The sequence below is a fragment of the Myotis myotis genome, unplaced genomic scaffold (genome assembly GCF_014108235.1).
Source record: "Myotis myotis isolate mMyoMyo1 unplaced genomic scaffold, mMyoMyo1.p scaffold_m19_p_5, whole genome shotgun sequence".
Lineage (NCBI taxonomy): Eukaryota > Metazoa > Chordata > Mammalia > Chiroptera > Vespertilionidae > Myotis > Myotis myotis.
Genome location: NW_023416357.1, coordinates 48,540,481 through 48,566,251, shown reverse-complemented (window position 1 = coordinate 48,566,251; position 25,771 = coordinate 48,540,481). Strand labels below are relative to the sequence as shown.

At 37.7% G+C, this 25,771-nt stretch overlaps 1 long non-coding RNA gene across 1 annotated transcript; it reads right to left on the bottom strand.

Annotated features, from left to right (window-relative positions):
• Positions 1–396: 396 nt before the first annotated feature.
• LOC118655708 lies at positions 397–1,957 on the bottom strand. Its single transcript, XR_004967355.1, has 2 exons — positions 1,900–1,957; positions 397–1,255 (listed from the first exon to the last, which is right to left on the bottom strand). It is a non-coding gene; the product is annotated as an uncharacterized LOC118655708 (long non-coding RNA).
• Positions 1,958–25,771: the final 23,814 nt, after the last annotated feature.

The following is a 25,771-nucleotide window of genomic DNA, read 5'->3' as shown; positions in this document are numbered from 1 at the left end:
AAAATGGAAAATATATAACATTCAGAAGTAAGTAGCAATGAGAAGGGGTTATATACCAAATCTGGACAACAGAATTGAAAGGAAAATTCAGAAGCTTTAATGTCTTTATTAGCAAACAAAGTATTTTAATAACAAAATAATTAACCTTTAAATCAAGGAGCTAGTGGGAATATTAACTCTATAAAAAAGAGAAAAAGAAAATAAAAACTAACAAAATAGGATAAGATAGTTATACTAAATATAACAAAAACAATAAGAATTAATCATTTTAACTACCTCCTATAAATTTATAAGGAAATTACAAAAGATATAATTATTTAATGGACTAATGATATGAAAAGGCACAGATATGCTTAAATTAAGGAATTACACAATAAAATAAGGAAATGAAACAACTTTCCCATTTGATGGGCAAAATTTATTTCCGATAACATCAAGTGATGGAAAGCAATAAAAAAATGAAATTTCTGATACATTATTGATGGAATTTGAATAATGCAGTCTTTTTGGAAAAAAAATTTGTCAGTACTTAACATTTCAAGTGACCATATCCTTTGACCTGACAATTCAACCTATAGAAATTTGTTTTATAGGAAGACTTGTTTACATGTTTACAAAGATATTCATACAGGAATACTAATTGTATCATGTTCTATAATAATAAAAATAGGAAACAACCTGAAAGTCAGTCAATATCATATTTCCACCTTATGGAATGTTATGTTGTTATTAACTAGAATGATGCAGATCTGTATTTTCTGAAATAAAAAGCTCAGTCTCCCTAATTCCCAAGTACATTATTAAGTGAAAAATGCTAACTTGTGGGAAAACATATAGTATAGTCTCATTTTTGCAAATACTTTTTTAAAACTAGTAAATATTCATGTCTATCTTTATAAGTAAATGCATGGATCGAAATCTGGAAGAACACGCAACAAACTGTTTCCTGTAGGGATGGAATTAGAATTGGGGTAGAGAGATAATAGAAGACTTTCATTTTTCATTCTATATATTTTTATAGTAACTAAATTCTTACAATGATGCATTGATGAATAACTTGTAATTGTATAATGTCTATTACATATCCTCTAATATACATATAAAGATAGCAAAAGAGTGGCCAATGGAAGACAGCTCAGAAGCTAACATCAAAAACAGATGTAGAGTGGTCTCTGGAACCAGGCTGCCGGAGTTCGAGTCCTGCCACCGTGTGCTCTTGGAGAGATCATTAACCTCTTTGTCTCAGTTTCTTCATCTGTGAAAAAGGGGTAGTTAATGGCTCACTATCCAAGTGAATATGTGTGAAGTCCTTAGGCCAGTGTGTAGCATATAGAAAGCACTCAAAGCATATAGAAAAATAGGGTTAGCAATTCTTAATAAAGTCAGAGGAGCATTTTCCCAGAAATCATGTTTGATATGCCCAAGTTGGAAATGGATGAGAAATGAAGAGAAACACTGAAATGTTATTTTGACAGTTGCAAGGACTGAATCAAAAGAGTAGTTGTGTTGAATCCTCATGATAATAAGAAGCAAAGTGTAGTTATTTAAGAAAAATACTAATACTTTAAACATATAAGAAAAAAAATGAGTGACGACAATGTAGATTAATTTCTGGGGGCAGGTTTGAAGTAAACACTATTCGAATAAAAGTGTTCAGTTTGTTTGTAGTAATGGAGAAAGAGAATCACTGTACAAAAGACTGAAGGGGTGTTGGGAGCAGAGGATGATTAATAGAAAATGATCCCAGAGGGGACAGAAGGAGATGGAATCAGTAGCACAGAAAGAGATGGTAGGGAATTACTATTTTCAGAAAGGATTTAAACCATGGACCCAAAATAGTAAAAGTAACACAATTATAAATCCTGAGTTTGAAATCTACTTTGTACTGAGAATACTTACATAGTTTATCTAGAGGAAAGGAGCAGTTCCCATGGTGGCTGAGTGTGGCTATCAGACTGAAAGACAAATTAGGGTATTAGAAGGACAGGAAGAAATTGCAGAGCCTCAGAACTATAGATGAGAATTTAAAAGAATTGTGGAAATATGAGGGAAAGTTAAATCTAGGTGTGGAATCTTAAGAAAGACTGTATTAAATCAATCAGTTATAAGAAACTCTGAAGTTTTAGTGAGATTTTGAAACTCTTCTCTAGCACAGGAAATAATGGAATTGCTGAAATGAGCTATCTACATAAATCTCTAAGGGATGTAGACATTACATTTTTGGTGTGATCTTTTCTTTTAGCATTTTGAATACCGTGTATTTAACTGTATTAGAGTGCCTTCAATCATGACATACTGTGTTTGCTACTATACTTTTAAATAAAGTGAAGACATTCAACATATTTAGTGACTCCTAAATTTCAGTGTATGTTTGTTTATATAATTAGAAAAGAGAGGTGGAAAAGAACCTCAAGCATACTTTCAACCACTTTAGTTACAACTAGCTCCACTCATGTCTGCCATGTTCTAAATCCCTAGGCAAAAAAAAAAAAAAATGTCTGAGGGGAAGTGAGACAAGGATGAAGAGTGAGCATGGGGCATAAATGGAATGAGCACATATGACATTTATTCCTCCACAAATTCTGACATGACTTTCTGGTGCTACAACTATTCTAGTGGGAGTCCTCTTTTCTTTGGCAGATGTTTTGGAAGAAGATAGATAAAAAGAGTAGACAGAGGGACAATATATGCCTTTGTGACAAGGAAATGTACTTTTGTGCACATGTACACGAATCCTTGAAACTAATAAGACTGTATCTCACTTTAAGTAAACTCATTTACTTTACTGTAATATTTACTTTACAGAAGACTATTTCTTTTCATGAATGTTTTCTCTTGAGTTTTTTTGTTTTGGTTTGGTTTGTTTGTTTTTAAAATTAACAAGCAACCCCAGGAAACGAAACATAAGACTTGACTTATGCACAATGCTTTAGAAATGTATCAACTTTTGCCCAAATCCCAAAAGCAGAAACATAGCTATGCCAAATATGGCTCAGTAATACAGTTCTTAGGGAGTAATCTAGGCAAGAATGACGACAGAACAAGCCTAATAACACTTTTGTTGGATAGAGAGGTTTTCCTAAACTACTTGTAAAATGAAATTGGAAGAATTAATGAGGAGGAAGTTGCTGCTCAACAAGTGGCTTGGTTAAGTGAGAAGTATTTTTTTTTTTTGCTTTGCTGTGTATAAAAAAAATCAAGAAATTGTTTTATAATATACACTTGAATATCTTCTATTTTTTCTGGTCTTAGATCTCTATAACACTTAGAGTGGAAACTTTGCCGGGCTTTATCTCTTTTTGATATCTAATTAAACCTGATTTAGTGGAAAATTTATCAGCATGCCTTTTTCCTCATATTTCATCTTTGGATATGGACAGACACCCATTTTTACCATGGACTATGTATGTTGAAAGATCAAATACATCAGCATAATTTAAATAAATCTGCGCCCTATAAATTCCCACTGGATACAAGACCACAAATGGAAACAAGAACAAGGGCATGTTCAATGACATTAAAATGCAACTGATTTAAAACACAAAGGAAATATGTTTCTATGGAGTGCCTAATAAATCTAAAGCAGTCATTTTCACGGGATTTTAGTGAGCCAAATACCTCAGCAACTTTCAAAAGAGAATTACATATTCATAGCATAGGGAAAAAAATATTTGTGGCTATGAGGCTACATGGACTACCAAATTACACACTTTGTTCTTTAGTCATAAGACTCCAGCCAACTTTCTAGATTAGTAAAAATTCCTTGATAATTAGGTAGTGTGCTAAAGTGAAAATATCTCTAGAGTCTTCGTTTACTTAATTCTTTTATTTGACTGCTGCATTTATTTTAAACAGCACTAGTGGTACAGATATACCAAAATGTTTTTTTAATTGATTACACCAGTAGATCATTAGCATAATCAAATCAACCTCTGAACAGAAGATTGTAACACCAATATATATGAATATTATTATATTACTGTAACACACGTATATTTGCATAACAATATTAGTCGAAGGAAAAGAAGAGAAAATGATAAAGAGGGATAAGGGAGTGAATAAGAGCTGGAGGGGAGAGAGACGGAAAAAGACAAGGACTAGAGGTGATAGCATGGCTGGAGCCACAGACTAGTTCTGAACAAAAACAGAAATAAGAAGTCAAGCTTTGCTAACCAAATAGCAAAAACCTTTATTTTCCCTCCTTATTACTATTATTAATGTTTTTAATGAATAGTCTTCCATTTAATGTAAATCCCAATGTTTTCCTTTTTATCTCGGCTCCCATGCCAGCAATCCTACAAAATAAAGAGCTAATATGCTAATGAGACATGATGTTGTAATGACCTTCCAGAATGACCAGTGGATGGGGCCTTGGGGCCGAGAGGCAGCCAGGGCTGTGAGGGCCAAGCTCCTTGCACAAATTTCATGCATTGGGCCTCTAGTTACCAAAGAAGAGAGGTTCATGTAAGCTTCCCTTTATCCAGATATGTTCCCTACAATCTTTCTGAGGTTTAAGAAAGCCAGTTGTTCCTTCTATGAACCCAATCTTCTTATGTCTTTATGAACTCAGCACAATTCCAAGCCTATGATCCTTCCATTTATTCAACCACTTAATTAACAATCTGCTCTCTCCCAGGCATCCTATCTAATAAAAGAGAAACATGGTAATTAGCATACATCCACTACCCTTCCCATTGGCTAATCAGGGCAATATGCAAATTAACTGCCAGCCAAGATGGCGGCCGGCAGCCAGGCAGCTTGAAGCTAACATGAGGCTTCCTTGCTTCAGTTACAGAGGAAACCAACGGTCCCCACCTGCCTTGCCATCCTCTGAGCTTGCAGTTTGAAACAAATATAGAAGCTAAACAAAACCCCAGATACCTGCTTTCAGCCAGCTGGGATCTCAGAGCTAGAGGTGATACAGTGTTTCGATTATAGAACCCAAACAAACCAGATACCTGCTTTCAGCAGCAGAGGCCTCAGAACTGGAGCCAGAGCTAAAGCTGGCCCAGAATAAAAAAAGAAAAAGAAAAAAAGGAGCAGTTGGGAGCTTCAGTCACCCGCCAGCCTGAAAATAGCCCTCAGCCCCTCTCCCAGACTGGCCAGGCACCCCAGTGGGGACCCCCACCCTGATCCAGGACACCCTTCAGGGCAAACCAGCTTGCCCCCACCCATACACCAGGCCTCTATCCTATATAGTAAAATGGTAATATGCCTCCCAGCACCGGGATCAGCGTGACAGGGGGCAGCGCCCAAACCCCCTGATAGCCCTGCGGCTCTGTGTGTGACAGGGGGCAGGGCCACAACCTCCCTATCCGCCCTGCTCTGTTCATGACAGGGGAAGGCACCCCAACCCCCTGATCAGCCCTGCTCTGTGCCTCATAGGGGGGAGCTCCCCAACCCCCTGATCACCCTGCGGCTCTGTGTGTGACAGGGTGCGGCGCCCCAACCCCCCCCCCCGGGGCCCTGCTCTGTGTGTTTTGGGGTAGAGCCATAACCTCCCCATTGGCCCTGCCCTGAGTGTGAGAGTGGCAGCGCCCCAACCCCCTGATCGGCTCTGCTCTGTGGGTGATAGAGGGTGGCGCCCCAATCCCCCCCCCCCATGGGCCCTGCTCTGTGTGTGATGGGGTAGAGCCATAACCTCCCCATCGGCCCTGCCCTGAGTGTGAGAGTGGCGGCACCCCAACCCCCTGATCGGCCCTACTCTGTGGGTGATAGAGGGTGGCTCCCCAAACCCCTCATCCGCCCTGCTCTGTGTGTGACAGGGGGCAGTGCCCCAATTCCCCTATCAGCCCTACTCTGTGAGTAATAGCGGGGAGCCCCAACCCCCTGATGGGCCCTGCTTTGTGCGTGACGGGGGCAGCGCCCCAACCCCCTGATTGGCCCTGCTCTGTGCGTGACAGGGGGTGGTGCCGCAACCTCCCCATCGACCCTGCCTTGAGTGTGACAGGGGGCGGTGCCCCAACCCCCCAATCGGCCCTACCCTGAGCGTGACTGAGGGTGGCATGGCAACCTCCCCATCTGCCCTGCTCTGTGCATGACAGGGGGTGGCGCCCCAACTCCCCAATCAGCCCTGCTCTGAGCCCAACCAGGGGCTGCACCTAGGGATTGGGCCTGCCCTCTGCCACCGGGGAGCAGGCCTAAGCCAGCAGGTCATTATCTCCCGAGGGGTCCCAGAGTGCAAGAGGGCACAGGCCGGACTGAGGGACCCCCCCCCACCCTCGAGTGCACAAATTTTTGTGCACCGGGCCTCTAGTTATACTATACTAGCCTCTAAAGAAATGTCAACAAAACAGACAAAAATCCCTGCCCTCATGGAGCTTACACTGTACATGGGGAGGGAAAACATGGGAGAGAGGTGTATAATAAAGAAAAAAATAAAATATAGAGATAGTAATACATGCTGTGGAGTAAAACAATGCAGGAAATATGAGTAGAGAGTGTGTTTGTGGAGGTTGAGAAAATGGTGAAGTTTTAGAGTGGTAAGGGAAGGCCTTACCAAAAAGCATCAGTTGAACATTATGCAATGTATTAATAAAAGAGTAAGTCCCTGGTATAAGTGCTCAATGCAAATCCTCAGAGTCAGATAATGATTCTGGATGCAATTTTGATAGAGATGGGGAGTCTTTGGGGGCTAGTGACAGAGTTGTGTCATGATCTGACTTGTAGGTTAATGGATCATTCTTGTTTCGTATTGAGAGTAAAAGAATCTGAAGGTCTGTGTAGGTAAACTTAGGGTGGAAGATGTAGAATTGAAATTCTTTAGTACAGATGCAGAAGTCAAAACTATGAGGGTTGATGGGGACTTCCAAAGAAAGCATGAGACAAACAATAGAATAGGGGCAATGATGAAAGCCTGCTGGATGCTGATATTGAAAACCGGAACAGTGAGCTGAGGTGTTTTCCCGGGGTGGTGTCTCACAACTCCGAAGAATTAGCTCCTTGGACCAGAAGATTCAAGCAAAAGTGTGGAAAATGTATTACAAGCAGATTCAGACTCCCCAATGTGGAGGGGGCCCAAAGAATGGGCTCCCGTTAAAGCCTTGTAGTCCAGGGGTATATATTTGCTACGAGCCTGCTTCTATATCCATCTGTGTCATTGCCTGATTGATTCCCTCAATTGTTCTTGCCCAGCAATGGACCTGAACTTGCCCTGTTTCTGTGTGTCCTTTCTCTGTTCCTGTGCTGAACTTTCTCTGTTTCTATGCGTTCGTACACCTTGTGACTGCAGGCCCTCCCTTGGTTTCCCATGCCTCCTGCTTTTAGTCCAGAAACATTTTATTATTTCTGCTTGGTTGGTTCCTGTGGTTAGGCTGCTCAAACTGCCGTGTCTGCCCCTGCCTGTGTTTCACCTGCCATTTTTCCCACTGCACCCTGCCCTGTCTGCCTGCATTTCAATTAACCCTCTTGGTGTGTAAGGGATGGAAAGAGATGAATGAATGTAAGGAATATAAGAAAGAACTGGTCAGAAAAGTATTGTTAGAGGCACCTCTCACTGACACCAGAGAAGTGTTATTGGACAGGACAGCCCCCTGAGCCAGTGGGAGGGGCTGTCCCCAACCTCGATCCTTGTCTTCTCATATAAGGGAATTTATATGAGAAAACTTGACTGCATTGTGAAAAGCCATTGACTTAAAGTAATTAAATCATTCATCGTTATTGAAAAAAAGTAAAAGCAAAGCAAGCAAACCTATACATCTGGCTTATGAAGCACAGACAGGCTCTCAGCTAATCTGAAGAGCAAGTTGGGTGGGGGTCCAAGGCGTTATATACCCTCCTGTCAATTGGCTTCAAAATTCCTCTGCTGACTATTTTGGTACAGATTCATCCTCAAGGTCCTTTTTTTTTTTTTTTTTTTTTTTTTTACTTTTTTGTGGCTTTACCAGAATTCACGAAAAGCACCTGGCAACTTTATCTTGCCAAGCCTTGGGATTGCTGGCTTCTCTGGTAGTAAAATTGACTTCCCTGCCTCCCCCCACCCCCCACCCCCCTTCCCTTTCTGCATTCTCTTATCAGAGAGGTTGTTGTTGTTTTTTTTACCATTTGCTCTATGTCCTTGGCTGGGGAAGATAATAGTTTGTTAGTTACAAACTGGCTGCAAATTGCCCACTCTGTTTTGCCTTGTTTTAACTTTCCTGTCTCCGTTTTCCTATTTCTCCTGCCCTGGAATCCTGTAACAGTTTTAGCTGGCTCTAACGATCACATCCATATTTCCTCCTTCCTTTCACCCCTTACCCTGTCTGCCTAATTCTGTTTCTAACTCCTGTCAGTATGAAAAGAAACAAACAAACAAAAAGAAAGCATGCACAGTAAAGACAGTTGAGCTTCACTAAGAATCCAGGTGAACTTAGGCATCATGAATTTGAACTGACCTAAATTTGAGCTGACATATGGTTGTTTGATACACTTAGGAGTACTCTATGCCAACAATAGCATAGAAGCTTGATTAAAAATTTGATTCAGAGTTGTGGTCTTGCTGAGCAGGTACAATAAACAATAGGAACATCAAATAACAGATATTGATAAGGGACAGTGAATAAGATGTTCACCCATGTGGTTCCCAGGCAGGGGAAAGTAAATAAATCAAAAATGGGATAAATAATGAGGGAAGATAAGATTCAAGAAATGTGATCTGTATGAGTTTGAAGAGCAGATTTATCAGAAATGAAGTTGAGAGTGAGAGTAGGAAAGGGTTGTTAGAAGTTGCTTAAGGTTGCTTAAGGTTTTTAATGTGGAATATAATATAGCAAAATATAATGATATTAAACTTAATTAAAAGTCAATGTCTAATGTATCTTAGGTTATAGACAGTTTCATTTTATGATATAAATTTAATCATTTCCATTACCATTTTTGTTGTCATAAAACCCCAAGTTAAATAATTCTCTTCCATTTTTTGCATGTATCTGTCCAATTTTCCCAACACCATTTATTGCGTAGACTGTCTTTACCTCATTGCATGTTCTTGCCCCCTTTGTCAAATATTAATTGACTATAAAGGCATGGGTTTACTTCTGAGCTCTCTGTTTTTTTATTAAATTTATTGGGGTGACATTGGTTAATAAGATCTGTTTCGCCCTAACCAGTTTGGCTCAGTGGATAGAGCATTGGCCTGCAGACTGAAGGGTCCCAGGTTTGATTCCGGTCAAGGGCATGTGCCTTGGTTGTGGGCACATCCCCAGTAGGGGAAGTGCAGGAGGCAGCTGATCGAAGTTTCTCTCTCATTGATGTTTCTAGCTCTCTATCCCTCTCCCTTCCCACTGTAAAAAAATCAATAAAATATATTTTTTTTAAAAAAAGATCTGTCTCTTTTTATATACATATCTGTTTTTATGCCAGTACCATGCTGCTTTGATATGGCCTTGTAGCATAATTCTTCCAACTTTGTTCTTCCTTCTCAAGATTTCATGACTATTCGGGGTCTTTTTGGTTCCACATCTATTTTTGGAATATTGGTTCTAGTTCTGTGAAATATGCCATTGGTATTTTGATAGGAATTGCATTGAATCTACAGATTACTTTGGATAGTATGGAATTTTAATGATGTTAATTCTCCCTGTGAACACAATATATACTTCCACTTATTTGTATCCTCTTCAATTTCTTTGTCTTACAATTTTCCAAATACAGGTTTGTTTGTTTTTGCATCCTTGGTTAAATTTATTCCTAGGTATTTTGTTTCTTTTTTTAATGCAGTTATAAATGGGATTGTTTTCTGAGTTTCCCTTTCTGATACTTCACTAATGGTGTATAAAAATGCAACTGATTTCTGGATATTTATTTTGTATCTTGCTACTTTACTGACTTCATTTATCAGTTCCAGAAGTGTTTTGGTAAAATCTTTAGGGTTCTCCATATAGTGTATCATGGATGTGGAGAAAAGGGAACCCTGGTGCAATGTTGGTGGGAATGCAGATTGGGGCAGCTACTGTGGATAACAGTATGGAGTTTCCTCTAAAAATGTTATTATATACTAGAGGCCCAGTGCACAAAATTTGTGCACTGCAGGATGGAGATCCCTCAGCCTGTCCCCTCTCACAGTTTGGGAGCCCTCAGGAGATGTCACAAGTCACAGTCTGGCCATGGAGGTTCAGAGCAGGTGCCCCTGTGTGTGTGTGTGTGTGTGTGTGTCCACTTGGGGCCTGCCCCTAGCCGCACCATGTAGGCTAGGAGCAGGTGCCCCATGTGTGAGTGTGTATGTGTGTTTGTGTTTGTGTGTGTGTGTGTGTGTGTGTGTCTACTGGAGGCCTGCCTCCAGCCACACCGCAGAGGCTCGGAGCAAGCGTTCCTCTGTGTTGATCTCTCAGGCTCTGGGCCACACCTGCATGTTGTTCTCTCAGGCTCAGGGCCACGCCTGGCCCCTCCTCCTGAGCTGGTCATAACCATTACGGAGTCCTGACCTCATTTGCATATTATTTCTTTTTACATATATAGAGAGAGATTGCCAGTAATTTGACTTCTTGGAGTATAATCAAAGAAACCCAAAACACAAATTTGAAAGAATATACACACCCATATGTTCATTGCAGCATTATTTACAACGAGGGGCCTGTTGCACGAAGAGATTCGTGCAATAGGCCTTCCCTTCTCCTGGCTGCCAGCACAGGTTTTCCTCCAGCACCAGGGACTCAGGCCTTCGCTCCAGCAGGAGCCGCCTTCAGTCTTCCATTTTCGCTGCTCTGGCTCGCCTTCAGTCTTCCCTCCGCCACTTGGAGCCTACGTATGCAAATTAACCACCATCTTTGTTGGCGGATAATTTGCATATCATGCTGATTAGCCAATGGGAGGCGTAGCAAAGGTACAGTCAATTACCATGTTTGTCTATTATTAGAGGATAGCTAAGATTTGGAAGCAGCCCAAGTACCTATCAGTAGATGAGTAGATAAAAAAGCTGTGCTACATTTACGTAATGCAATATTACTCAGCTGTAAAAAAGAAGAAAAGCTTACCATTTGGGATAGCATGGATAGATCTGGAGAGTATTATGCTAAGTGAAATAAGCCAGTCAGAGAAAGACAAAGGCCACATGATTTCACTTATATGTGGTTGGAATCTAATGAACAAAATAAAGAAAATAGATACAGATAAGAGCTGTCTGACTGACAGCTATCAGAGGGGAGGAGGATTAGGGGGCTGGGTGAAAAGGTGAAAGTTTTAAGCAAAAACCAAAACTCATAGACACAGACAACAGTACGGCGATTACTGGAGGGAAAGGAAAGTGGGGGATATAGAAGAGAATAAAGGGGGAGGGGCAGAAATGGTGAAGAAAGAAGACTTGATTTTGGGTGGTGAAATGCTACATTTTTGTGCTACATTTACATGACAAAATATACAGATGATGTATTATAAAAATATACACTTGAAAGCTATAACATTTTATTAGCCAATGTCACCCAACAATTTCAGCAATTTAAAAAAAATTCTCTGCCAAGTGTTTTTAATCAGAGATATCTATTCTAGTATATGTCAACTGACCATGATAGGGAAACTGAGGCTCCCATTGTAGGAAAGCTGCCCTAGCTTACAGAATTCTCTTTTCACATGACATTTCAGAGTGGATATGAGACTTTACTCAAGTTTACATAGTTCTCGAGAGTCTAAATATTATGAAAGAAGTTTTGACTGATCAATCAATTCTTCTATTATTTTTTTTCTGTTAAATAGTCTGGGTTAAAAGTACTCACACTAATTTAGTAAAACCAAATAAAATCAGATATAAGGAAGCAAAGACATATTACTTAAATAAGAATGTATTGCCTGGCCGGTGTAGCTCAGTGGTTGAGTGTCAACCTATGAACTGAGAGGTCATGGTTCGATTCCTTATTCTCTCTCTCATTATTGGTGTTTCTGTCTCTCCCTGTCTCTTCCTCTCTGAAATCAATATATATATATATATATATATATATGGAATGAATATATTGTTTACTACCAAATATAACCACAAAAATTAGAGAGATAACCTTAATTCTAATTTTAAACTGAAGTTGAATAACTCCCTTGAAGTTGAACAATTGTGAGTAATGAAAACAGGGCAGAGCCAATCAAATGGGTGTGTGCACTAGTGCACTGTGAGAGTTGAAAGCCCTGCATTTAAAATAAGGCTTATGCATAATTCATAGACTAGGTAAAATAGGTGACTAGCTCTGCTTATGCTTCTCCAACTTTTCTGTCTTTTTTTCAAAATGAGAATGCAAGGTCTACCCGGGATAATTCTGTTTTTCAGAGTGAATGCTGAAACAAATCGCCTCACCTTCTCTTGGTGAAGTGCATTACTTTGAGTGTGCTGCTGGCCTCCTGAAGTTTCAGTAGCTGAGTGTAAACCTGAGTTTTCAGCTTCACACCTCTTTAACTCCTGTTTATTAAAGTCTGTCTGCTGTGGGATGTATGGATGCTCAGCACATTAAACCTATGCATAGACTTATGATAAAATGACCCTAAACTTGGCTTTTCTCTGGCCATTAATCTTCAAGTGTCTCTCTCTAATGTAAACCCACAAAGGAAGAACTTGGTAACTCTCTCTGCAACAGATTGAAATCAAAATTTTATGGTCCTCAAAGGTAAAACTTCTGAAAGTAAATCTGGCAGCACAAACTTCTCCTTTTTCACTTAGACCAAATACCCATTTTCCTGTAGCATTAGTACAGAATTTATCTGGAGAAAGAAATTCTCATAAAAGCTTAATTTGATGTTAAGAGAAACAAGCTAAAAGAAAGGATTAACAAAAAGGGAAGATAATTTCAGGCATAATTGGATGAATAATGTCCACCAATCTGTTAAAATAGAGAATAAAAGAAAAGTTAGGCAAAAAGTGAAAAAAGAGCTGAGAATAGAAAAAGGAACAAAGTCCCAGAGGTACATAAGAAGAAAATAAAGAAATGAAAGAAAACAATGAAAAGTACCTTTAAAAACAGAAATAATGAAAATATCCCACCATTTTAAAGTATAGTTTTATTATTTTAATAATATTATTAAAATATTAAATCACAGGGTGATTAGTAAACAGAGATTAAAATATTTTCTTATTAAAATTCTGTTTACATGCTGGGCTGTATTATTTTTACTTAACGTACTGCCACTTTTGTAAAACTATCTATATCTTTTCCCCTATATTGTTGGATGAATTATTTTATATAGATAAGTTCACATGAAAACAGAAAAATCACACAATATCTCAAATGCAGAGAACTTATATGTACATTAATCAAAAATTCAATTCTACTTGAATAACCACAATAATAATACTAAAAATGTTTATCTTTTCAGCATGCCTAACTATTTATTCCATCAATGTTTTAAGATTGCCCATTTATTTCAAGCACAATTGGGATAGCCCCAAAAATCTAATGGTTGCTTCCTCATTACAGCCATGTGCTCACATGTGCTCACATTTATTCAAATAGAGAACAATTTCCACAGCATCCTTTAAATACTAAATAAATAAATAAATAAATAAATAAATAAATAAATAAATAAAGTATCTGATCGTGACTGCTGTTTTGTAGGTTCAGACATTTTAATGTATTCTTCCTTGGAAAAAATAACAACTAGGAACAACAATCACAGGCAAAACTTTGCAACACCAATTGCCTTGAAAAGGAAACAAATATTTCCCACACACACAGGAAAAATACTGTCCATTCCTGCCAGCCTTTTCACCTTCTTTTGTGTTCCAAGAAATTGCGAGTAATGAAAACAGGGCAGAGCCAATCAAATGGGTGTGTGTACTAGTGCACTGTGAGAGTTGAAAGCCCTGCATTTAAAATAGGTTTATGCATAATTCATAGACTATGCATGTTTATGTAAATTACCGAAGGCGGAAGTGTACACGAAACCAGAATCTGAGGTAAAATGACGATATTATAATATACTGCTGGACTTGCATCTCGCCAATTCAACATTCCCCCGTTTTACTATTCTTGAAAATTACATCATGTGCCAGCCCACACTGGGAAACCTAATAAAACTTTGAGTCTTGCACACGTTGTATATTTTTCAACATTTCTTTCACATTCAATATATTATTAAACACTGAAACTTAGCCATCTATAATTCAAACAGCCTGGGAATAAAGATGTATTCTGTTAATGGATGTTATAAAAGTTGAGAGAAATAGAAACATTGCCTAGAAATTTAATTTAAAGATAGAAAGTTTTTTTAATGTATGAGGATTCCACTTAAAAAAAAAAATGATATCTTCCTTCAATGGTAACAGAGCCAGTGAATTTTGGAAAGTAGAATATTAGTTGGAAGGCAACCTCTCACCTAACATGGGACACCGGGTGGCTTCTGGCTGGTGATATTCAGTTCAGACTCATCTTGGGTTAAAGTGTTCTTTTGAACCAGTCATTGTGGGCTGCCTGCAAGGAGAAGAGCTCATTTGCATGAGCTCTCCACCTCCTGGTCAGCTCTGAAAATCTTGGCAGCTTAGCACTGTTTCAAAAATAAATAAATAAGTCCTTCCAAAGAAAACACTGTCACTGAATTAAGTCCAATGCACCTGAAATTCATTGCTTTGTTATCTTTTTAAATTGTTATAAATATAGCAGGCATTTTAAAGTCATTTCTGTTTATTCCATTCCTAATGTACTGTGTGGACCATTTTTCACATGTGTTAACGTACTATATGCAAATGACATTTAATGTGTTTTATTCACAGAATGCATTTACAAATCATTTTGCGTATGGAGGAAAGCAGTTCCTTCATTTTTGCATGTGAAACTGAAAAGGGAGGAGTACATATCACTGCATTTCTAAAATGAGAGGAAATTTAAATGGAATGAGGAAAGCACACAGATGCTATAATAGAAATTTTCTGTTACTGATTCATACATTAGTATCTTTTTCTCACTTCATAGACTTTCAAAATCTGGTGCTGGATTTTCTTCCTTAAGAATTTTAAGCTCTTGTCACTAGAAATAATTACCCCTTCCATTATTTGTGGTTAGGTCCAAGTGTACTATTCTTAGCAACCAAGAAAGAAAAAAAAGAAAAGAAGAAGTCAGAAATAGCAAACAATTTTTGCTTTTAGGTGAAGCAAAAATTAATTTAAACATTTGTGTCACATGTACTACCATAGTAACTGAGAATAATTTCTTAGCATCTAATCATCATTTGTTTTATACATAGCACTTAAAGACTTTCAAATAATTTGCAAGAAATTTATTTTATAAATTTTAAACAGTCCTCATACACTAAACTATGTAAAATACTTGTGTTTAAAAATGCAGAGTAGATTAAATATTGAAGGTGTATTAAAATTCCATTTTTATATAAATTAAATATGTAACAAAAAATGAACACCTCTAATTGTGATAAAAGTAATGGGAAAAATGTGTACAATATAATGCTTTTATTCTGCTAATTTATAGAAATAGGTCCCTAAATGGTTATTATTTTCATTCCATGTATGGAATAACCAGGAAAAATGCTGGCAATTACTCTGTGAATGGTGTTCTACCCTGGCATGCAGCTATAACTAATTTGCATATAGCATTGTTGGAAATGAAGCCTCTGACATACAGATCATCATCAACATTGGGAATTCACACTGCCAACTGTACCTCCTCCTACAAATACATACTGCCACTTATGGATCAAAGGGGGTGTTGCGACTGCAGTCCTGAGCTATTAAAACACATCATGCTACTGGAATTTTAAACATGTTTAAGAAAGGGGGTCTTTATCATCAGAAGGCTGTTTTTTTTTTCCTCTTGTTATATAAACAAAAGGAAATTTCTTATAAACTTATTCTATGAAAATAATGATCTTTTACCTGCATAGTTATATTTTCTCAAAATGAAAAAGGTATTTGACACACAAAAAATATTATTTGACATATTAGTAAATGGCACTTTGCATTTTTTCTTTAACAGGAAGAAAACTAAAAAGTCTTCTTTAAATTTAAAAATAAGAAAGGGAAAGATCAAAATGCAGATACAATCCACTAATATTTGAGCAATGGTTTGGTAGTTTCCATGTTGATATACACTCAAGTGAGGCAATTTTGACCTCACTTATCATAAATAAATAAATAAGTAGGTAATAGAGAATTTTACTTAAAATTATCTAGATAATTATTTCAGAATTTCCTTCATGTTATACATACAGTCAGTGATTAGTTTATCTCCTACTACACATCTTTTTTTAAAAAAATTTTTCCTTGTGCATTTTAGAAGACTAAGTATTTTGAAAATAATGTAATGAGAGATTATATAATTTCTTTATGTAAATAAAAAATCTTTCTTGATAACAAAATTTTGAATTGGTTATAGAACTTGAAAAGAATTAGCTCTTTGTGGAAAGAAAATTATTTTTTACCAAATTTTTTAAAGAGGCCATGTGAATGTAATAGAGAATTTACATCTGCCCTGTGGGATTATCTATGTAGATTGTATCTGTACATTATATGTCAAGACTTACATATTGAGAAATATACAACAGGTATACCCTGGAGTATAATTTATAAAGTATGCTTTCAAGAGATTTCTCTAATGCTCTAACCTATTGCCTATTACCTTTCTTGTCCTCTAATCTTCATGAGGCTCTATTGTGCATCTTAATTTTTATTTAGTGAAGAAGCTGAATAATTGGTTATTGATGATAAGAGAAAAAATCAGTCAAAAGTGGATAAGGACGGCTTGATAAAACTGAAATGAATTATGCTTTTGGTTATGTAATAATTTACAACTGTGTTCTAGTTTAAGAAAATGTTCAATATGACACTCCTAGCTTAACTCAGTCACACATTTCACACAGGTTGTGTTTTTCAGACGATACCAAGTTACAAGAGGTTGCTAACACTTCAGAAGAAAAGATCAGTGACCTTGATAAATTGAAGAAATAGCATGAACCAGATGGAAATACTGGCTAGCCAAAGGTCCTAGAGGGGGAAAATACATAAGCTAGAATTTATCACTCATTTATTTTTTTATTCATCACATTTATTGAATGCCTACTATGTGCCAGCCAGAAGTTAAATGTTATTTAATACAAATGCATTGTAGTATAGGATTCAGTCCCTTCCTTCAATGCATGCTTGGCCTTTTTTAGAAAATCAATCCCTTTCAAAATTATATGTTCCTACTTAGTGCAAAACCAATAGACTTAAGCAGAAAAAAAATACAAGCAGATTAATAAATACCAGCATCATACTGATATACATATATACACACACACACACACACACACACACACACACATACAACCTTCATTCTTTTAAAGGTGAGTCACTTTGGCAGACAAAATAAGTTATATTTAATGTTTGACTTTTAATTATCATTAAGTTATCTATACTAATAAAAGGGTAATATGCTAATTAGACTGGACGTCCTTCCTGACAAAGCCAGGCCCAGGCAAAGCCGTCTGGGGTCCCGGGTGCCTACAGCCTGCCCAGTGACGCCGCTTGTGTGGTCCCAGGTACCTGCGGCTGCGGCTGGCCCTACTGAAACCAGCCTGGGTCCCAGGTGCCTGTGGCCGGCCAGAGGGAGGAGAGCCTGAGTCCCAGTTGCAGGGGCCGAGGCAGAGGCAGTTAGGGGCGATCAGGCCAGCAGGCAGAGGTGGTTAGGCGTGATCAGGCAGGAAGGCAGAGGGATTAGGGGTAATGTGATCAGGCAGGCAGGCAGGCGAGTGGTTAGGAGCCAGCGGTCTTGGATTGTGAGAGAGATGTCCGACTGCCGATTTAGGCCCGATTCCTACGGCCTAAATCGGCAGTCAGACATCCCCCAAGGGGTTCCGGGTTGGAGAGGGCGCAGGCCAGGCTGAGGAACTGCCCCCCCCCTCCAGTGCACAAATTTCGTGCACCAGGCCCCTAGTAAATAATAAAAGTAATTAAAAATATTTTACTGGTTCAACTCAGAAACAGTGTCCCCCTTTATTCATGGTTTTGCTTTCTGTCCTTTCAGTTATCTGTGGTAAACTGAGGTCTGAAAATATTAAATAGAAAATTCCACAAATAAAAAATTCAGAAGTTTTAAATTGTGTTCTGAGTATCATGATGAAATCTCACTCTCACCCTCCATGGATGTGACTTAGTCCTTTTGCTCAGTGTTTCCACTATGTGTACACCCCCTACCCATTAGTCACTTAGTATCCCACCTCAGTTATCAGATTGACTGTCCTAGTATTGCAGTACTGTGTTTAAGTAACTCTTATTTTATTTAATAATGACCCCAAAATACAAGAGTTGTGATGCTGGCAACTAGGATATGCCAAAGAGAAGCTATAAAGTGCTTCCTTTCAGTGAAAAGGTAAGTACAGTGCAATAAGATTTTTTGAGGGAAAGAGCACCTTTATATAACTTTTATTACAGTATATTGTTGTAATTGTTCTATCATTATTTATGATCTTTTTCTGTGCCCAATATATAAGTTAAACTTAGATAGATCTATATCATAGCATATATGGGGTTCAGTGCTATTCATGGATTCAGGCACCCACTGGGGTATTGGATCATGTCTCCCACAGTATAGAGGGACTACTGTACTCAATTCACATCTACAAATTTGATCCAGTAGTGTCCTACCTTGGTTTCCAGTCAGGCTGCCTTGAAGAAGAGTAATAATGCATTCTGATTTAATTTGGACAGTTTACATCTGCTTTCCCAGCATAATTATTAATATCTTTCACTCTCAGAAGTAATCAGTTTAAACAGTAAATTTTGTGATCCCTATTTTGAGGTGTCTTGTCCCTTGTAACCAAGAACTGCACATTTTGATGATGTCCAATAAGATGCCATTCCTGCCCCTGGGGTGTTGGCTGGACACTGGAGATATAAATGTCAACAGATCTTTTCAGGGGAAATCAAGGACCTGAAGGATGAACAGACTTCACACAAAGGTACCGATAAAAGGGGGCTGGTACTCAAGAAGCCATTAAAGCTGTCAAACTGGAAAAAAAAAAATAGGACAGCAAAGCCTAATTGTCAACTTATCAGACACAGTTCATCTTTGAGCAAAAACCACTTTAGATAGGTATGTTGAGCTTGAAAACAATGTTCCAGAGATAAAACAGGCAAAAAAGATAATAGTATATAATGGCAATATTCATAAATAAGTATATGCCTATATATAATGAAAAATACTTCGCTACTCTTTCAGCCTTTTCAGCATTCCTTGAAAATGGACAATGTATATATTTTTTCTGATAAAATTATTTCATAACTGTTCTTACTTGGATTAGATTTCTCATAATGTTTTTCTCCTCTCAATTTTGTAACATTGGGTGTGAGGAAATAAAGAGTTAAATTTTTAAACAGTAACTGATATGCTCTCTAAAGCAATTATTTCTTCTGTCACCAAGAGATAAATGTACTACCACAAGACATTACAAATGTGCTCTTCTAGACTCTAATACAAATTACTGTCAGACCACACCACTTAAAGCCTTCCTCTTCTTATTTAGTAAAAGCCAATCTTTTTATTTTTTATGTATAAAGAAGAAAATATCTTGCTCTAATGATTGTTGAAAACATTTTAACAACTTTTAACCCTTTTAAAATAACATTAACTGCTTATTAACTCTTAGCATCATTCAATACTTAAGGACATTCTGGAACAAGTTGGTAGGAGATAAAGCCTCTAGTATGGGGTGGGTTTCCTACCATCTGTTAGAGTTACAGAAAGCACCTCAATCAATGAAAGGAACTCTAAAGTTAGTCATAACCCCAAACAAGCCTTATGAAGAAGAATTTAAACCACAAAAGTTGGAGTATAGGTTTACCTCCATTATAGTCTCATCCCAAGCAGAAATTATCTCAGGGTCATTCAGGGTATGTCAGTCTGCCAGGAGATTATGAATATAATGCATACTTTTAAGTCTGTACTATAATTTTTTTTCAATTCATTGTGCCTGTGCAAAGACGTCCAATCAGCAACTCATTTTTGGGGAACTGAAATTAAAAACCTAACAACATGGCAGTCTACAGGCCATGAAAAGGTGCCATGAATTAGGCTAAGGGTCAAGCAAGCTTGTGAGAGAACATTGAGTTTTAAATAAAGGATTCCAATCTATATAGTGGAGAATGATATAAAAATACAGAGCAAAGGAGAGGTTTAACATCAGCCCAAGAGACTGACCAGGCTTTAGATAAGTTTCGAGACCAGCCCCACACATTCACTCTAACCATCAACCCACTTTAATTAGTATACCTTATAGCTCTCTGTTTTGTTTTGTTTTTCAACTAAAAGATCTATTTAGAAAAAAAGTGAAGAATTAAATTTATGAATAAGTAAAGTGTGGGACTGAGAAGTAATTGCTTTGAGTTCAGAGTAGAGGTTGTGTGTTGAAATTAATGATAAATGGGTTAAATGGTATGCTGAGAGACTTGGAAAACCTAGCTTCAAGACCATTTATCATGAAAAAAAATTATCTATGCTTGATTTGGAAATTTTTCACTAAGTTTAGAGTAGGGGACCACAAGGTCTTGACCTTTTCTCCCACAATATAATTTATACCAGACATAACAATGGCAAGAAACAGGAACAAGGAATATTCTGCATGTCATGATTTCTGTTTGGGGAAATAATGTCTACTTTCTATTTTATAATATTTCTATTAGATAGTAAAATCACTTCTCAGTGCCCTAAATAACAACAGTTATATTTGGATGGTATCACTTTCTTTCATCATATTTATTAAAAATGGTAATCCCATCACCCATCCTTCTTTGAAAGTAGTCAGCAGATAATTTCCCTGGAGTTTGGGCCATAGACAAAAAGTTATTTTTGGTATCCCCTTATAGCACTGATGATAAATCTTAACTTACTGGAATTTTGAAACAACAAAGAGAGAAACAGCAAAGAAACAAGATGCAATACACATACTATCTATTACTTAAAATTAGCTTATTAGTACTTAATGCCACCAAATCATACACTTATAACAGTTACAATGATAAATTTTATATACTACAACTTATAAAATTAACTCAAGTTAAAAATTTTAAAAAAGGCTTTTTCTTTCCCATCTTGTAAGATGGCAGCTGAAAAAGGATACTAAGAAGAAGAAACCCGAGCCAAGAAGGCTGATGCTGGTGGCAAGGTTAAGGGTAACCTCAGGCCAAGGCACCTAAGAAGGGGAAGACCCACTGCAGCTGAAACTTCGTCCTATTCAGAGGAATTGGTCGTTATTCCACATTGGCTGTGCATTCCCCAAAGGCCATGTACAAGAGGCTAAATCCAGGCTTGGAAAGAAATAATAGGAGAGGGTTCTTCCTACTGTCACAAAACCAATTGGTGGTGATGAGAATGGTGATACCGGAGTTGTTAAAGTTTGCAAAATGCTTAGGTATTATCCAGCTGAAGACGTGCCTTGAAAGCTATTGAGCCGTGGCAAGAAACTCTTCAGTCAGCATGTGAGAAAACTGCAGCCAGCTTCACTCCCGGGACCATTCTGATCATCTTCACCACAGAGGCAAGAGGGTGGTTTCCTGAAGCAGCTGAGCAGAGCTTGCTACTTGTCACTAGACCTCTGGCTCTCAATCTAGTGCCTCTGCATAGAACACACCAGAAATTTGTCATCACCACCAAAATCGCTATCAGTGGAATAAAAGTCCCCACTTCAAGACACCGTGCAAGCCCAGGCACCAGGAGGTGAGATCTTCGACACAGAGAAATATAAGATCACAGAGCAGCGCAAGGTTGATCAGAAAGCCATGGGCTCTCACATCCTTCCAAAAATCAAAGCTGTCTCTCAGCTCCAGGGCTACAGAGCGTCCGCTCTGTGTTTGCTCTCACCAGTGGGCTTTATCCTCGCAAACTGGTGTTCTAAATCTCGTACGAAGAACCTAATTAAATACCTGATTTGTTTCAAAAAATAACAAAACAAAAAAAGGCTTTGTTTAAAAAAAGAAAAATCCTTTGACTTCTTTCTGCCTTTTCAACTGCTGAGCTTTAGAGCCACGAACTGTGGGGGGAAAAAATAACTAATTAGGACTTGAATGGAGAAAGAAGAAGAAATCGGTAGGCTTGGGCCAGAATAAGGCAGGCCTTGAGACTGTTATCTCAGGAATGCATTTGGAATAAAACAAGTTTAGTCCTCAGCCATCTTTATTTTTGAGGTTTTTATTACCATTGTGGGGAGAATTAAAACAAATGACCAAGTAAAAAGAAGAGGAGACAGGTGGTAATTAAGAGCGGAAAAAATTAATTTTTAAACATTGAGAAGTCCTTGAGAACAGTGATTGCTTTGCTACAACTGCAGTGATATGAGGACTATTAATTTGTCTAGAAAAAAGAAAAATAGTTGAAACATCAAAGAATTAAGCAAAGTAATACCTGCTATATGTTAAAAGCATATAACCAGATGTTACCCCTATAGAGATTGCATTTTTCAAAAGACCATCAGAATCATATTTAATAAAGTATTTTCTCTGTTTTCCCCTTTTGAATTCCTAAAGCTGAGGGAAATCAGGTATTCTTTATGCAGTGCAAGCCAATATGTTAAATTTCTCTATCAAAAAAAATGTATGCCGTAGGGAATTAACTTAGCTTAATTCCCACTTATGGACTATTTAATGGGCCTGTGATACTTCTCTATGCTGCTCTGTGATGCTATTCTCATGCTCCTTCTTTTTCCATTCATTGTTCTCTGCCAGAAACAACTCTTTCCTCCTGCTTCCTTGGTCACTGTCAAATACCAAGCAAGAGATAGATGAGTTAAAAACCAAACATGATAACAAACTACCCACTGGCAGATAGTTGTAAAAGCACAGGTCTGCTTCCTCAGGGGAAAATAAATGGCAGACAGAGGCTTCCCTTCTAATAGGATGATGTATTTCTAAAGGATTATTTATAACAAAATAGTTTCTTCTCCGTTTTGTAGAAAATTAAAGACAAAGATACAAAAACATCATGAGCCTTTGCTTTTGTTTTGCATTTTAGTGACATGCTGACCCAAGTCCAAAGACAGAGATAAAAAGTTTTGATTACGGTTCTTGGTAATAGAGACTTTCCCTGGTTTTCCTCCTACTTGGTTTCCCTTCAGAGAAATAACAAATGAAAGCATCGTGGCTATATGCATTAGCTCTGAGCAGTTACTCATTAGAAGAAAGTTCCCACTGGGGCTTCCCATCTCTCCTTTCATCACCCTTCCTTGTTGGGGGGATGTATGTTGGTACAGCCTTTTGGGAATATCTTTAAATTTTAAAATACACATGCTCCTTGATCCTGACACTTGCATAAATATTTCTGTAGTATTGATTTTGAGAAAGAGAAAAGCAGCCCCTGACATGCAGAAACTGGGCTAACACTTACAGCTAGACCTTAATGGTGTTAATTACTTGCCTGGCACCTACAGCTAGACAGAGGTGTTCTTCTGCTGGACATGAACAATCTGGTAGAACACCAACATCAGACAAGGTCACCTTGTGACCTTGATAAAGTGAGACCAAAGAAAAACAAACAAAACAAAAGACAGCTTCCTAGACTCTTTCCCATAATTGCCTAATCATACCCAAATTTTCTAAGTGCTTTCTAACCCTCTCTTACAGAGAACCTCCATGGTCCTCCATGATGGTGGTCTCTCTTAACTGTGACAAGCAATAGCACAACTTACTTTCTGGTGGTCTTTGGTGGGAGGGCAGGAACAGTTCTGAGAGAAAGAATGTTGTTTATAGCAATAATTATAACAACAGAAATCGAGGATGACCTATTTGTTCAAAAACATGGAAAAGATTCTAGAACTTATGATACATCTATTTTATGAAATAGCCTTTGAAGAGTAAGTTAGATGCATGGCTATTGGAATTGGAAGGAGGGATCTCTAAGACTTGCTGCTATAGGGGAGGAGAGGGCAAGCAAATGAAATAAAATTACAAAGAATAGGATACTAGATTATGTTTAAAGAAAAACAAACCTGTGTGTTCTGGAAGAAGGCACATCAAACTCTTAAGAGTGGCATTGGGAAGGGGTAAAAAGGATATTTTCATATTTCAACTTATATACATCTATATTGTTTTAATTTTGACAAGGTTTTGTCATTTTGTAATTTTTAAAAAATTGGCTTGTCAATAAATGCCTATATATATATATATTTTAAAAGCATAATATGCTAATTAGACCAGACATCCTTCCAACGCCCTTCCGGACGACCTTCCAGACAAAGCCAGGGCTGCGAGGGAAGCCTGGGTCCTGGGGGCTAGAGGGAAGCTGGTGCCGACAGCCGGGAGAAGGAAGGCCTACTCTTGCATTAATTTCATGCATCGGGCCTCTAGTGTATATATATAATGTGTATGTGCATTTTACTGTTGAGGGAGTGGTATATACACATTTCTCTGCATCTGCTTTTTATATACATCACAAAAATTCTCTAAGTCAACTGGTGTAGGCCTAAGTCAGTATTTGTAATCCTATATAATAAAAGGCTAATATGCAAATCAACCAAACAGCAGACCGACCAGTCGCTATGATGTGCACTGACCACCGGGGGGCAGACGCTCAAAGCAGGAGCTGCCACCTGGTGGTCAGTGCGCTCCCACAGGGGGGGCACCACTCAGCCAGAAGCTGGCTCACAGCTGGCGAGCACAGCAACAGTGGCAGGAGCCTCTCCTGCCTCTGCAGCAGTGCTAAGTATGTCTGACTGATAGCTTAGGCCCACTCCCCGCAGGGCTCCTGGACTGCTAGAGGGCATAGGCTGGGCTGAGGGCCACCCACTCCCCCAAGTGCATGAATCTTGTGCACTGGGCCTCTAGTAGCTATATAATGTTTCATAATAAAGATGCTCAGAAATTATTCATCCATTCTCCTATTGATATATATTTGTTTTATGTACTTTTTTGGCCATTATATATGATATATTTGTATATATTTTGGCCACTGTATATATTTTCTTGTATGTGCATAGTTTTATTTCAGTGTTTTTTATCTGTCATACAATAACAGGAATGAGATTTGAAGGTCAATGGGCATGGACTATTTCCAATTTAAATAGATATTGACAGAGTTTTCCTCAAAACAATTTATATTTCTATTTGCAGTGTTTCAGAATAACCGTTCCTCTAAATCCCAGTTAACAGTAGGTGTTACCTTTTTTCCTAAATTTTGCTATGCAGATATAAATTAATAACCTAATTTTACATTTATTTTGCATTTCCTTTCATAAAACTAGTTGGGTATATGTTCATTTATTTGTTAGCAATTTTGAATTTACTTGTCTGTTATGTAGCCATCCTTTTTACTTTGTAATGCATCTTAGAGATTTAAAAGGTAAATTTGATCAGTATACAGAAATTTCATATGTGGATAGTTTTTAATTGTTCATCTATATCTTATAAACTAATATAGTCATCACATTCCATAAATAAATATTTCTATTATTTTCTCCAGAAAAACAATGAATTAAGTCTTACAGTCAAATTTATTTCTTTAAACCAATGAGTAAACAAGCATACTGTACCTTGGAAGACCAATTCCAAACACAGAATTAGGAAATACAAAGTATCATCAGTGTATTTTTTCCACACCAAATGCAAAGCTTCAGTTATTTATTTTCTAAAAATAAAAAAGTCACAGAAAATAATTCAAGTGAAACTTCAGAATAAAGTTATTAGTCAGAAAAATCTATCCAAAGTCATCACAACCAGTTACTATAATTTGAACATGTACTGTACTGCAATCTGAATAACCTTTAGAAGTCAGTGGTTAGTAATGACATTTACTTTTCAGTGAGTAACAATAAATGGTTTGTTGTAAGACCCCAGAGCTATATTAAAGCTGTTAGAAAAGTTTCTACACACACTTCAAAAAATATCTATTGCAAAGGATATTGTTCTCTAAAA